General features: G+C 40.1%; 1 long non-coding RNA gene across 3 annotated transcripts in view; it reads left to right on the top strand.

Moving 5' to 3' along the window:
- Window positions 1-13,582, top strand: part of LOC102469007 (uncharacterized) — a 26,218-nt gene that overhangs the window by 11,129 nt on the left and 1,507 nt on the right. Inside the window, exon 3 of one of the 3 annotated variants that reach the window (XR_001370493.2) lies at window positions 9,279-9,392. The exons of 1 other annotated variant lie outside the window; for it this stretch is intronic. This is a non-coding gene — a long non-coding RNA (uncharacterized LOC102469007). Of the gene's footprint in view, window positions 1-4,668; window positions 4,750-9,278; window positions 9,393-13,582 lie in introns of those variants that run through there. One more of the 3 variants, XR_003549670.1, reaches the window with a different exon arrangement.

The raw sequence follows: 13,582 nt of genomic DNA, 5'->3' as shown, positions 1-13,582 counted from the left end.
ATATATATTATGTTGGGGGGAGAGGTTTTTGCTATAGGGCACGTGCATTCGGCAGAGAGACAGACAGAAAGCAAGAAATCACCCCCCAGGGAGGATGGCCATGCCAAAATTCCTTCTCCTTCATTCTCCTCTTGGGATTTTGGGTATACGTGCACACATACCCAGCATGTTTCTCAGGCCGCTGGGTCTGGGACGTGAACCACAGAGCCAGCCATTGGGTATCCATCACCTTTACCACTATGCCACCTCCTGGCCCTGTAGTTTTAAATATTCTACTAGCTACTTCAAGAAGTGCAAAAAGAATAGGTGAATATAACTTGCTATATTTTACTTAAAGCATTATTTCAAAAACATTATTTGAACATGTAATCAATATAAAACTTATTAGTGAGATATTTTACATTCTCTTTGTCATACTAGATCTTAATGTTTCAACTTGAATTAGCCACATTTTAAGTGCTCAAGAGCCACGTGTGACTAGTAGCTGTCATATTGGACCACGTAACCCCCGACTACTAATCTCTCATCCACATGTTAGTTCTCTGAAAGAGACTCTTCTGAAGGACGAATTTTTCTCCAAAACAATAAAGTGTTATTTCTCTTGTGATTTGGGATTTGAAACTGTCAATCCATGGGGTGAATGGCTAGAGGTGGGAGTGAGAGTGGGGAAGTCTGCTCTCCATTGATAACATGCGAGGATTGCCATTAGATTTGTCCAGGCTGCAGAGGCTGAGCTGTTCCAGAGCAGTTATTACCTGTCTAGTTGTTGTATTTACCAAGTTGGGCTGTCAGACCCTGAAGAACAGTCCAGACTGCTGCACTTTGGACTGTGGAATGGGACTTTAAAATGTTTTTACAAGATGTTTATTGCCCTTCACTTGTGGCTGTTTTGCTTCAGCTTGCCATTTAGCAGAAGCTTATGGCTCTGTCAACATGCTGAGCTAGTAGATAGTCCCATTATAAGCTCTGATTGTTGATTGGTAAGTGGACAGATGCCACATCAAGAAGCCAGATGTGATAAGACAAATCTGAGTTTTATAGGCACTGTAAAGAGTGGGCAAAACAACTTCACATTTAGTATTTTTTTCCCCTCAATATGGAGTATGCTCCATCAATAATATCTTATTGCCCTAAAAACTTACCAGCTTTCTTGGACAGTTTTATTTCTGGATTTCAAGTGCAGAATGTTGTTAATCACACTTCTTAGTTCATAACTCCATATTGTTGGCCTGCACGGGCTTCTCACTTGACCAACTGACTGATAATTTGTATGTCATCTATCTTTCTATCAATTACCATCGTCATTTTCTACCATGAATCCATCCATCCATCATTTTTCTGTGTATCTCATTTGATTCTCGTTTCTCAATTTCTTACTGCCATTTCCATTCTTCCTCCCACTACAAGCAGCCATTTTAATGTGTTTAATAATATTCTTCTGTTTTCATGAGTTCTTGTAAAACATTTGTTCATGTTTTTTAAATTTACACAATTACATTATGCTGATAGCTCATTCTTTTCTCTTTTTTTTCTTTTCTTTTTTTTTGTCATTGTGATCAATTGTTTCTAAGACCTATCCATTTCACTGCACAAACATTCAGACCTTTGTTTCTAACTGCTGCAGAACACTTTATTTTTTATTTTTATAAGTGAAATTGATTTAGTTTTTTGCATAATAGAGAGTACATGCATGCATGGGAGTGGAGAGAGAGAGAGAGAGAGAGAGGAGAGAGAGAGAGAAAGCACTCCCCAACAGGGCCTGTCATGCTGCAATCTTCTTCCATATCTCTATCCTATCAGGATTCTGAACTATATACAAGGGCCCAGCATGTTGCTATCCAGGCTGGAGTTTGAACCCCAGCCATGTTGTGGATGTGGGATCTGGCTTCCTTTGCATAACACTTATCTACTGCAGTACAGTGTTGGCCTAGCTGCAGAATACTTTGTACCTGGCATCTACCATATTTTACCTATCCAGAAGTGATGGGCATCATGATTACCTCCCACTTCGCACCATCACAAACAATACTGTAGTAACTGTCATGGAGCATTCTCCCAGCGTGTGAGAATATTTCTGAGAACTATATCCAGGCACAGGATTACTGGGACACTGGGAATATCAATTTAACTAAGTACTACCAGCTTGTTTCCAGAGTGTCTACACTGGTCTATGTTTATATCAGCAGGCTCAGGAAGGTTTCTTTATCCCCATATGCCCCCAAAGAATGGCATTATCCAGTTTTCCAATTTAATCAGTTGAACAAGTTTCTTGAATTTTTATGCAGTTGTGTCAAAGTGCATGTTGAAAGCATACAACTGGGGAGAAAAACTAGTGGATAAAGCCCAGTTTTTTATTCCCTTTTAAGGCATTTGACTGCATGTTGATTGCTATAGTACTAGAGACAAAAAAGTCACTAATGCCATATTTTAGATGGATTACAGTCCAGAAAGGAAATGCATTGATACAAGTAATTACATTTGGAATGTGTTATAGACACTGTCCCCTTATATCAGACTATAAAATAGAGGAATGGGGGCCAGCATGTGGTACGGTGGTTATGGCACTAGATTCAAATGGCTGACCGTGATTCAAGCCTTGAACCTGGTGGCTTGTTTGCTCACTTTCTCTCTCCTTCTGTCTCTCTCTGGTGAGTGTACATGCCTTATAGCAAGTTAAAAAATAATAAGTAAAATTAAATTTAAAAATTTCTTTTAAAAAGGGTAGAGGAATGAATTCTTTTATATAAGAACTCTGTGCTTGTTCTCAGCTGGCCTTGGGGACCTGTGAGAGCTCCAAGCATCAGTCAATTTTAGAAGAAACTCAATACCAATAAAATGAAGTTTCTTGAATTTTTATGCAGTTGTGTCAAAGTGCATGTTGAAAGCATACAACTGGGGAGAAAAACTAGTGGATAAAGCCCAGTTTTTTATTCCCTTTTAAGGCATTTGACTGCATGTTGATTGCTATAGTACTAGAGACAAAAAAGTCACTAATGCCATATTTTAGATGGATTACAGTCCAGAAAGGAAATGCATTGATACAAGTAATTACATTTGGAATGTGTTATAGACACTGTCCCCTTATATCAGACTATAAAATAGAGGAATGGGGGCCAGCATGTGGTACGGTGGTTATGGCACTAGATTCAAATGGCTGACCGTGATTCAAGCCTTGAACCTGGTGGCTTGTTTGCTCACTTTCTCTCTCCTTCTGTCTCTCTCTGGTGAGTGTACATGCCTTATAGCAAGTTAAAAAATAATAAGTAAAATTAAATTTAAAAATTTCTTTTAAAAAGGGTAGAGGAATGAATTCTTTTATATAAGAACTCTGTGCTTGTTCTCAGCTGGCCTTGGGGACCTGTGAGAGCTCCAAGCATCAGTCAATTTTAGAAGAAACTCAATACCAATAAAATGTCTAAATACTTTCTTGTATTTTCTTACATCCTCTAGAAATCTTCCCCAGTAGATCCTAGTAGTGTAACTCAGGAAAGATTTTCCATGAGGACATTAGTAGCATGAGTCAAATAGAGTCAGATGCTAAAACCTCATGAGCTAGTGGGACAGACATAACTAGTAACCTGTTTCTCAGGCACTGCAAGAGTGGTCAACATTAAATAATAGTATGTAGTGGGACCTGTGAAGTGGAGCAAGATCTAAGTCAATGCAGATATTCAAGAAGGTCTAAACTGGTGGCAGAGGTATGGTGGGAATCTCTTGGTGATGGCCATTTCAAATGTTATGTGGATGGTAGTCTCTTGGGGCAAATCCTTCCATTTTGAAAGAAGACCTAATCATTGGCTAAAGGTATAAAAAACAGGGCCCAGGACTATCTAGAAAGACTGGCTTGAGCTGGGAAGGGTTTAGAGTTCCAGTCAATTGGATTACAACTCTGAGCATCTGGACACTGGAATTGAGGGCAGGCCTGGATATTTAATCTGAGCAAATGTGGATTGTCTTAGAGATGTTCTGGGACTCAAAGGCCTATTGAGGGCTCAGAGGCCACCCCAGATCTTAGGCAAAGATTTGACCAAACTAGAAATCGCTAGTTGGTGGAGTTGAGCCTGTTAATATAGGTCTTCTCAGCTGGAACACTCACTGAACCTGCTGGTCTAAATTCCCATAGCCTAGGGTTGAGTAGCTGGAGGAGGCAGAGGCTAAGATTTACAAGTTTTGGATCCAATGTAAAAGTAGGCTCTAATACCCCATCGTCTGGAATTCTTATTTGTTTTTGGAAATCACTAGAAATAATCGGGTTATTGGAAAAGTCATGACATATTTTTCTGTTTTTCTATGCAAAAATGTGTCATGATTTTTCTGACGACCAATAGGTATCTTCTTTTTTAAAAAAGTTTACTTTTTATTTCAGTCATGATGAGAGAGAGAGACACTTGCAGCAGGGTTTCATCATGTCACAATCCTTTTCACTCAGCCCTCCAGCTCATCAGGATCTCAGGCTCAAGGATGGACATCTGGCATGTTTCAGGTTCACTGAGCCAGGGATACAAACCCATGGTCAGTCATGTGTCTTCCAGCACTGCTGTTCAGTATGCTATAGACTGAGCCATCAAGGCAGGGCTGGAAATAGATTTTAAAATCTTAAGATTTCCTAAAGGTCAATTGTTTACTTCTCCTTCTTATTACCTTAGAATTTTCATTTCTCTTACCAAGGATTTTCTAGACTATATCACCATATGCCGCATGTATCGACCTTCTCCTTAAAATGCTATCAAAAGGAAGAGCTGAGTCTAAAACCAGGTGAGCAGGCCCGACCATAGGAAAAGGAGAGTGGGGTGGCTGTGACTTCTACATTGTCCTCACCAAGTACGCTTTGGGAGCAGCCTTTTGAATCTCAAGGAATGAGTAGGGCAGAGATTGAGTGACTTCCTGTTGCTCTTTAATGCATGTAACATGAATGATTGTGTAGGCTATTCTATAGACTCTCTAGCAATGTACAAGTAGAACCGTACATCACTTTAACTCATAGCAATATTATGTCCATGTATTAAAAAATCTTTCAGTAGACAAGTTGTTGCATAAATGAATAAATGAATGGCAAAGAGAGGCACGTTGACTACATGACATGAAAAGGCAAAAGAGTATGGCTACTCTTCTGTAATATGAGTAACAGTGAATATTGAGAAGGTAAGACTAAAGATGATAAATTGGAGGATATATAATCAGAAAAAACAAAATTACAAATGACAATTTCTAGACATTCTTTTAGCTATTTATTTATAGTTAGGCTCATTGTAATTTCAGAAATGATCTTATAGAGTTAGTAAATACCACTTTTTTTTTTTAAGGGAAATTGCATGTTTTTCTGTAATAAGACTGCAGGTTATCTCAAATGTCACATTCCTTTATTTATTTATTTTTTTTGAGAGATTTTCACTATAGGGTGCGTGTGCTCGCCAGACAGAGAGAGACAGAGAGACAGAAAGCGAGAAATCACCCCCCAGTGGGGATGGTCACCCCGCAATCCCTTATCCTCCATTCTCCTCTCGGGATCTTGGGCACGCACACACATGCGCCCAGCTTGAGTTTTAAGCCACTGGGTCCGGGCCACAAACCGCGGTCGACTACATGGGAGTCCAGCGACATAGCCATTATGCTAACTTCTGGTTCCAAAAATACCACTTTTTGCAGTCTTAAAAGAGCCCTATTTCTTGAACAAAGATAAAAAAGCTTTTCACAGTTTGTTACCAATATTGGGATTCCTTTTCACACACTTTGACGGAGGTGGCTGCACACTAGTCTCAGTTTCCCTGGTCAATTGTGTAGAACCTTAAGAAAGTCTCCTACCTGCTTCCTCCCAGCTTGGAGTCACTCTCAGTCTGGAAGCTGTAATGAGGTCTGTGGTCCTCAGGGTCTGAGCACGGTCCTGCCCTTCTAGATCAGGCTCCAGCTGATCCCCAGCTGAGGATGCGGGATAGGGCGGGGGGGGGGAGTTCACTGTCAAAGGCGATGGGGTTAAAGATAATATGCATCTAAATATCCACAGGGATAACAGATCGTGTATCAAGTAGTAATTACATAAGCCATTACCATCATGTAGACGGGAAGAAAGAGCTGGAGCAGAACACATGGGCCAGAGATGTGAGACATTTGCCAACCTGATTAAAAATAAAGGACCAAACATACCAGACCAGGCCAAATGTGTAAACATTATAGGAAGACACTCAGGTTAGCTTTACTCACAGAGGATAGCAATTCAAGGGTAGGGGATTGAACAGGCTGAGGGCATGGCTAGAGGCGCTAGGGCCAGAGCTCCTCACCCCTCGTCTTAGTCTGTTATGTTTGGGGCAAACCTAGAAGTGAGGCTACTCCATCCCAGCAAAAATATGCAGGGAAGTCTGTGGGCGTCCCTGCATTGCCTGGTGCCAGAACATCCAGGTTTCACTGGAAAAGTCAAAAAGAAGAGACGACACCATGGCCAGAACAGTGCAGAGTAGAGTAACCAGATCTGTTCTCTAGTTTTCTTCCTAGTCTGGGGGATTGACTCTGGAGTTACACTCAAGACTGAGAGGGATATTCCTCCTTTGCCTCATTTTCTCACATCATGAGGAATTAAGGGAAAATAATGACTTTCTGCTTTTTATAAAAGATTATTTATTTCTTCCATGAGAGAGAGAGGGACAGATATCCCCAACAGGGCCCTCTTGCTGTGATTCACCACCAGCCTCAGCCAGCTAGGACCACAGCCACACATGAAGGAGATCTGGGGACGCAAACCTAGGACCTTCCCAGATGGCTTCAGTATTGCCAAGCATGTTGTATTACTATTGTACCATTGTGTAGACTTTCTGCTTTTAAAGGTTGGCCAGGTTTTGTTTGTTTGTTTTTTAAATAGAGATTTTTGCTATAAGGCACATGGGAGAGACAGAGAGAAACAGAAAAGACAGAGAGCGAGAAATCGCCCCCACCCCAGGGCCACGCTGCTATTTCTTCTCCAGGGATTTTGGGCATACATACACATGGTCGGCGTGAGTTTTAAGCGGCTGGGTCTGGGGCTCAAACCGTGGTTGACTACATGGGAGTTCAGCAATATAACCATCTGCTGCTCCTGAGGGTTGGTCAGTTTTTAATTAGCCCAGATCTCTCTGATTCATGTCACATAAGAAAATGAAAAAGTAAATGAGTGTCAAATTAATCTTTTAGCAGTTTTGCTCTTTAACACATATTAGTCAAGGGTTTTAGATGGAAGGGATCATTTTCATATCAACTAACACAAAAGGCACTTCAGGTAAACAAATTCACAGAATATTTTGGGCTACAGAGATTATAAACTACTGCTAGGGATATGTCTCTATTTCAGCTAAAAGTAGGTGTTCAAATCCTCTAAGCAAGCAAGCAAGCCAGTTGGTTTAAAATAAATGTTTTTTTAACTGTTTAGTTTCCCAGGGAAGGAAACTAACCACCACAGCCCTTCTCTACCCATCTCCCCTCATGACCTTATCTCATTGTTATTATTTAAAATTGGTGCAGAATGAAAAAGCAGCTCCCGGCCATCTCAATACATGTAACCTGGCCAAAGCTCCCTGTTGTTCTAAATCAAAAACATTTTCTAAAGTGTAGCCTCTGACTGAGATTCTAATGGCAGGATGTTCATTTCTTTGCTGTTGTGACTCTGTGAAACAAATTTAGCAATTTTTAGCTTCTGAGATAGTCTTCCAACGATAAAATAAATACTATCTGGTGTTAAACATTTCTGCTCCAAAATAAAATGAGAAGCAAAAGGCAGTATCCATTAATTTATAATTAAAGTGGTTGGGAAAAGGGAAGCACATGCTAGCAGATTGGTCTTCAATGACTGATATGCTCGCTGCCACGGAGCCACCATCGGAGGATGATTTATTATTTTTCCTAATGTTTCTCATTCCCGTTTCAGCCGAGAAGGTCACCCACAAAAGACAGAATCTGCAAAAGAGATGACAACAGTTTGACTTTGGGTGGCTGCCTTATTCTCTTTCCGTTTACTTAAATTTTAGTATTTACAGCTTACCAGTCTTAAATTTGACACTCAGCAGACATAAACTGTATTCTTGAGAGGATTAAAGGATTATTCACTCGCTAGTTTAATCAGATTAATCAGATTTTGAACAAGATATCTATGCCATTCACAAGATGAATGTGTGACCACTGCCTGCTAGTTGAATATGGGCTTGGGTGCACATACAAACATATGCAAACACACGAACGTACACATGGACACGTGAGCACATGCAAGTACTCATGTTAACTATATTACATCCTGTGATATTGTTACTTATGATAATGATTACAATCACATAATCATAATTAATTAGCTTCTAACGCCTATGCTTTCTAATGACAGAGGGAAAGAAAAGACTGCGTACCCATGTATTGCCTAATGCTATTTATTAGGGCATCAGGAGAGTCATGATGTACTTGTCTATGTTTTTCTATGCAAAAATGCATCATGCCTTTCCCGACAACCCAATAGAAATGAACTACTTTGTTTAATATAGTTTATTTACATTTATTTTTAAAACTGCCTTTTTGGTTACATGCTAATCCTTGAAAGAATCTCTGGAACTTTTAGAAAAAAAAATCTATTTCTTATTTTTACATATATATGCTGTAACCCTTGAATTTGAATATGACTATTCACATTGTAGAGCAAGAATAAGAAATAACCTTTAAAAAAAGAGAAATATTATTATTTCAATTATTGCTTTTCTATTCCTATTAGAAGCTTAAATCCTAGTCTACATTTATTTTAATAAGCTTCTGTTTTTTTTTTTCCCCCTGCAGAAACAGGAGGCAGCAAAGACCCTTTGTACTGCAGACATATTAAACCAGGATGGGGACCAACTGTCCCATTGTATGAACTCTTATTTTAAAGCAGCCTGAGTTAAGCAGATTTTGTTGGATTTACTTTTATTTAGGTCTTATGCTGTTTGAGGGATAGACATTGAAATATTGAAAATATTCTCAAAGATAGAAAGAAGCAAAATTAAAGTGTGAGCCCTATTTGTCCACTCTATTAATCAGAATCATTTGATCCAGAACCTCTTGAGGTCTCCGGGAACAGAATTTAGATATATTTCCATATTGACCTGGAGTTCAGAATGCATTTTTTTAAAACGTGTTTAAAGTTCATGATAAAGTACATGCATGCACACACAAGAGAAAGAGAGAGAGGTACATGTCACAGGGCTTGGCCAGGTCAGGATGACCCTCCTTCAGTCCTGTAGCCTGTCAGGATCCTGGACACATGGACATGGCATGTTGTTTTGTTTTGTTTTTGTTTTCAGGTTAACATGGATGGCAACTTGAACCACATAAGCACATGGCTTCCATCTCTGCAGTCGTCTGAGACCGACTGTGTCACAGAGACTGGTTTTGCAATGGGTTTTGATGTTCTTACTTTCCAGGTAGAATCTAACTAATTTTGCTATTTACACACTTATTATAAAATCTTTATTAATCTGTTTATAATACTCATTAATGTTTGTCTGGTGATAATGCCATCTTTAATATATAATATTAATGTCTGATACCAAAGCCTGTACAGTATTTTATGTATTTCAGATTCGATCCTTCCAGCCACCCCGTAAAATCCAAAGGCATTCCAATAGGTATTTTACAGATGAGGAAGCATACAGGGAGGACAAGATACATGATTTATCCAAGATTAAGTGGTAGGGTTAGGACAGGTGACTCTTTTTCTTTTTTCTTCTCTTCTTCTGGAGAGATTTTTGCTATTGGGCTTATGCTCTCACTGGAGAGACAGAGAAACAGAAAGTGAGAAATCACACCATGGGGAGGATGGCCAAGTTGAATCCCTTCTCCTCCATTCTCTTCTCAGAACTTTGTGCACGCACGCACACACATCCAATGTGAGTTTTAAGCCACTGGGCCCGGGACTCAAATTGCACTCAACTATGTGCGAGTCTGACAACGTAACTATTACGCCATTTGCTGGTCCCAGAACAGACAGTCTTCTAACTTGAGTCCAGAATAATGCTACTCAGATTCCTGTTGAACTATGATGCGTTTTCCTGGTAATAGTTGTGGCTTTGCATAGATCCAGCTATTCCTATCTCACCAGAGGAATGATGTGTGTGTGTGCACAGACACGTAGGTGCAAGTGCATATGTGTGATGCGATCCATCTTAGTAAGTTTAGGTATAGTTTGTACCAATAACATAAAGTGAACAATACTTGCAATCTAGCAAACACTAAAAATGAAAAGCAGCAAACAAAAGTGCATAATGAATGCTGGACATCTTCCTGAGGTTTGAGTATGATTTTATTGCTACACTAGAGCCAAAAGTTGGTAAAGGATGAAACCAGGAGCTGCTGGTTTCACAGCCTTGGGCACCCTCTGAATGCTAGCTACCTTTAGAGCACTTTTCACTTGCCAGACATGCTACCAATGTTATTTCATCGACTCCAGATAGCCATCCTATGGATTAGGTTTTTATCATCACCCCCATTTTTCAAATGGAGAAACTGAAACATAGAGATTTTAAGTACCATGTATGCACAGAGCCATCTGGGTAACAAGTGGTGGATGAAGCCTAGAGCTGAAGGCAGGGTCTCTGTTCATCATCTTTACACATACTTCTGGACCATCAAGTATGCATTTAACACTCTGGCTGCTTTAAAAATATGGTTTCCACATTGAAACCTAATAATCTTAATGGTTGCATTGTATGTGCATTTGCAGCATTATCTTTTAACAGAAAGGGTGACATTTGTTCTGGTTTAATTTCATTTTTAGCATGCTTTAAGGGCTTAGTACATGACAGATATAAGTGAGATGTTTTCCCATTTGTCAAAGTTAATCCTCACTTGGGAGATTGGTATTGTTTTTCTCACTGGCAGATAGAGAATTTGAGACTGGGAGAAAGTAAGTGACCTGTCCAGGTACGAGTACAAGGACAAAGGCTGGATTTGACCCCAGCCTGATTCCACGCCCTCTGGCCTTTCTCTGCACCTTGATACTTTGGTCATGGTGACCACAGCCAGAGGGTACTGCGATGAGCTTCTGGACCTAGCCTCACTATAAGTGACAAAACCAGAACCAGAAATAAAGATATTTAAGATTTGCAAAATTATCTTCTCTCCATGTGGGGACCAGGGAACCCTCATATGCATATCTTAGCACATTTCATTAACACACAGTAATCAAACCCAGTTTTTCTTTCCTCCCTTTGGGTCTTAGTAATCTTTCTTTTATAAAATAAAATTTTTATTTTTAATCAAATGCACTATCTTATACTTCTTGATCTTAGATCTATTTTTGAGAAGATGGCTGTATTTGTGGTTTGGTTTTCAATAAATGGTTTTTGCTCTAACGGAACAGAACAATATGATGTTACAAAGGTCAGGATCATCTGTTTAACTAGATAGAACTAATCCCAAATTGATTCCTATTCGTGCTTGTTAGAAAAATAGATGTACAGTGGGGAGAATGCTGATATTTTAGAAATCCATGTGCTTTAGGTAGAATCCATTATAGGTAAATGTTTAGGGACCAGGAGTTATTTTAGATAGACGTGACTATTTTTTCTCCCTTGTTTGTCTCTTTAAATATCATTTGCAAAATGTCTCCAGTACAGTGAGCCCACGAGTTGATCAAATACGTGCATTTCCTATTTATACCCACACCTTCACACAACACTGAGGACATTAAATCCCCTACTGCCCAAGTGAAAAAAGAAGAAAAAGAAAGAATGAGTTTCCAAATAGGAGTTTACCATCAACCAAAAACACTTTGGTGCTAGATTAAGCCACACTACATTTCTTCCTCTAAAACTATTTGGTACTGACTTTCATTCTGTTGAGAGTAGTTGCTTCATTTCACAGAACATGAAAATAAGGGAGAAACATCCTAGAAATGTATGAGTTAATTGAGGCTCATTTACAAATAATAATAAAGTTGGTCTGTTCAAAACATTACTGTTTTCTATTCAAATATCCACCCGAGGGATCAGCAGGTGGTGTGGCAGTGAATGCACTGGACACTCCCACATGGTCAACCAGGGTTTGAGTCCCAAACCTAGTGACTTGCTTTCTCGCTTTCTCTCTCTCTTTGGTCAAATTAAAATATAAATGAATGAGTAAATAAAATTTAAAATAAATACTTCTTTGGTTAAAAAAAAAAGTATCCACTGGAAAGATCTTGAATGCATACATGAAACATGTGCAAAAATTTCTGGACCTATATTTAGGAAGTGACTTAACGTGGATGACTTTTTAAGGAATCATGGGTACGAGGAGCTTGTTCACATGTGCATGTGCACGGGTGTGAACTCAGTGAGTTTCTCACAGTTTTTTCCTTACAACTACTTTGTTGTTGCTTATCCTTCGCTCCTAAGAAAGGCTGATAGCTCTGGAAGAGTGAGGCCCTTGAGAAATGACATGGAAGAGGTGGTGGCTTGGGCATTTCACGGGTAAAGAAATCCCATGCCATTTTAACATCCACCGTAAGGGACTGTGTGACTGTCTTAGCAGGCTCCAGGATCACGCAGATTTAATGGCAGAACAAAGATATTGGGTTAGGTGATTGCCGCCATTGGGTTAACGTGGATGTTATTCTAAATGAGTGACCCAAATAGAAAAGCCTTCAAGGTTATGGGTCATTGCAAGCCTTTCCCTGGTTTCTGTTTGCAGCTGCTCATTGATGGGGGCTTTCCCACATAGGGAATGTCTCTCTCTCTCGAGGTGCATGTATGTGTGTGTGTGTGTGTGTGTGTGTGTGTGAGTGTGTGTATAGGAAAGAGACAGGTGAAGAAGGGAGAGAGAAAAGAGTGGGAGAGGAGGGAATGGAGAGAGAAAGGGAAAGAAAGGAGGGGGAGAGACACACAGAGAAGAGGAGAGGGAAAAAAGGAGGGAGGGAGAATAATAGAGAAGAAAAGATACACATGGAAGGGTATAGGGAGAGAAAGAGAGGAACTGGAAGAGAAAGAGGGAGTGGAGAGAGGAAGAGAGCGAGAAAGGGGGTGGAGGAGGAAGAGGGAGCAGGGAGAGATGGGGGTGGGGAGACAAATAGAGAAAGGGGTAAAGGGAGAAAAGGAGGGAGGGAGAGTGACAAGGAGGGAGAAAGACACATAAGGGGAAGAGAGATAGAAAGAGATGGGGAAAAAGAGGGGGTAGAGAGAAGGAGAGAGTAGGGAGAGATAGAGATGGAGAGAGAGACAGAAAGAGAAAGAAGGCAGGCAAGAGCAAGTGTGGAGGTATGGCCACTTTGGGGATGGAGCTGTGGCAGCAGAGGGGAGCTTCTTCCTGAGTCTGCTTATGAGTCAGCTGGAGTTCTAGAAATGCCCCGTCTCAGATGGAATATTTATATGTACAAAGCAAAATGAGGGTTTCAAAAGTACGGACTTTACCAAGTTATACCTAACAAGTCCTGAAGTTGAGAGTTGCTTTCTTTACAACATGTGTGCATTCGCTTTTGCAGTATTTTCTTTTGCTTGTGTTACAGTTCCACTTCTGGTTCTTTTAGACCCCTGAGTGCCTAACAGTGAGTGTCAGGGGTGGTTTAGAGAAAACAGGCCTTTTCAGAAGCAGTCTCTGACCTGCCCGCCAGTGCTGCAGGCTGCACGGCTCT

Source organism: Tupaia chinensis, unplaced genomic scaffold, assembly GCF_000334495.1.
Source record: "Tupaia chinensis unplaced genomic scaffold, TupChi_1.0 Scaffold000288_2, whole genome shotgun sequence".
NCBI lineage: Eukaryota > Metazoa > Chordata > Mammalia > Scandentia > Tupaiidae > Tupaia > Tupaia belangeri.
The sequence above is the reverse complement of the archived record's forward strand: the minus strand, read 5'-3'. Positions and strand labels throughout refer to the sequence as shown.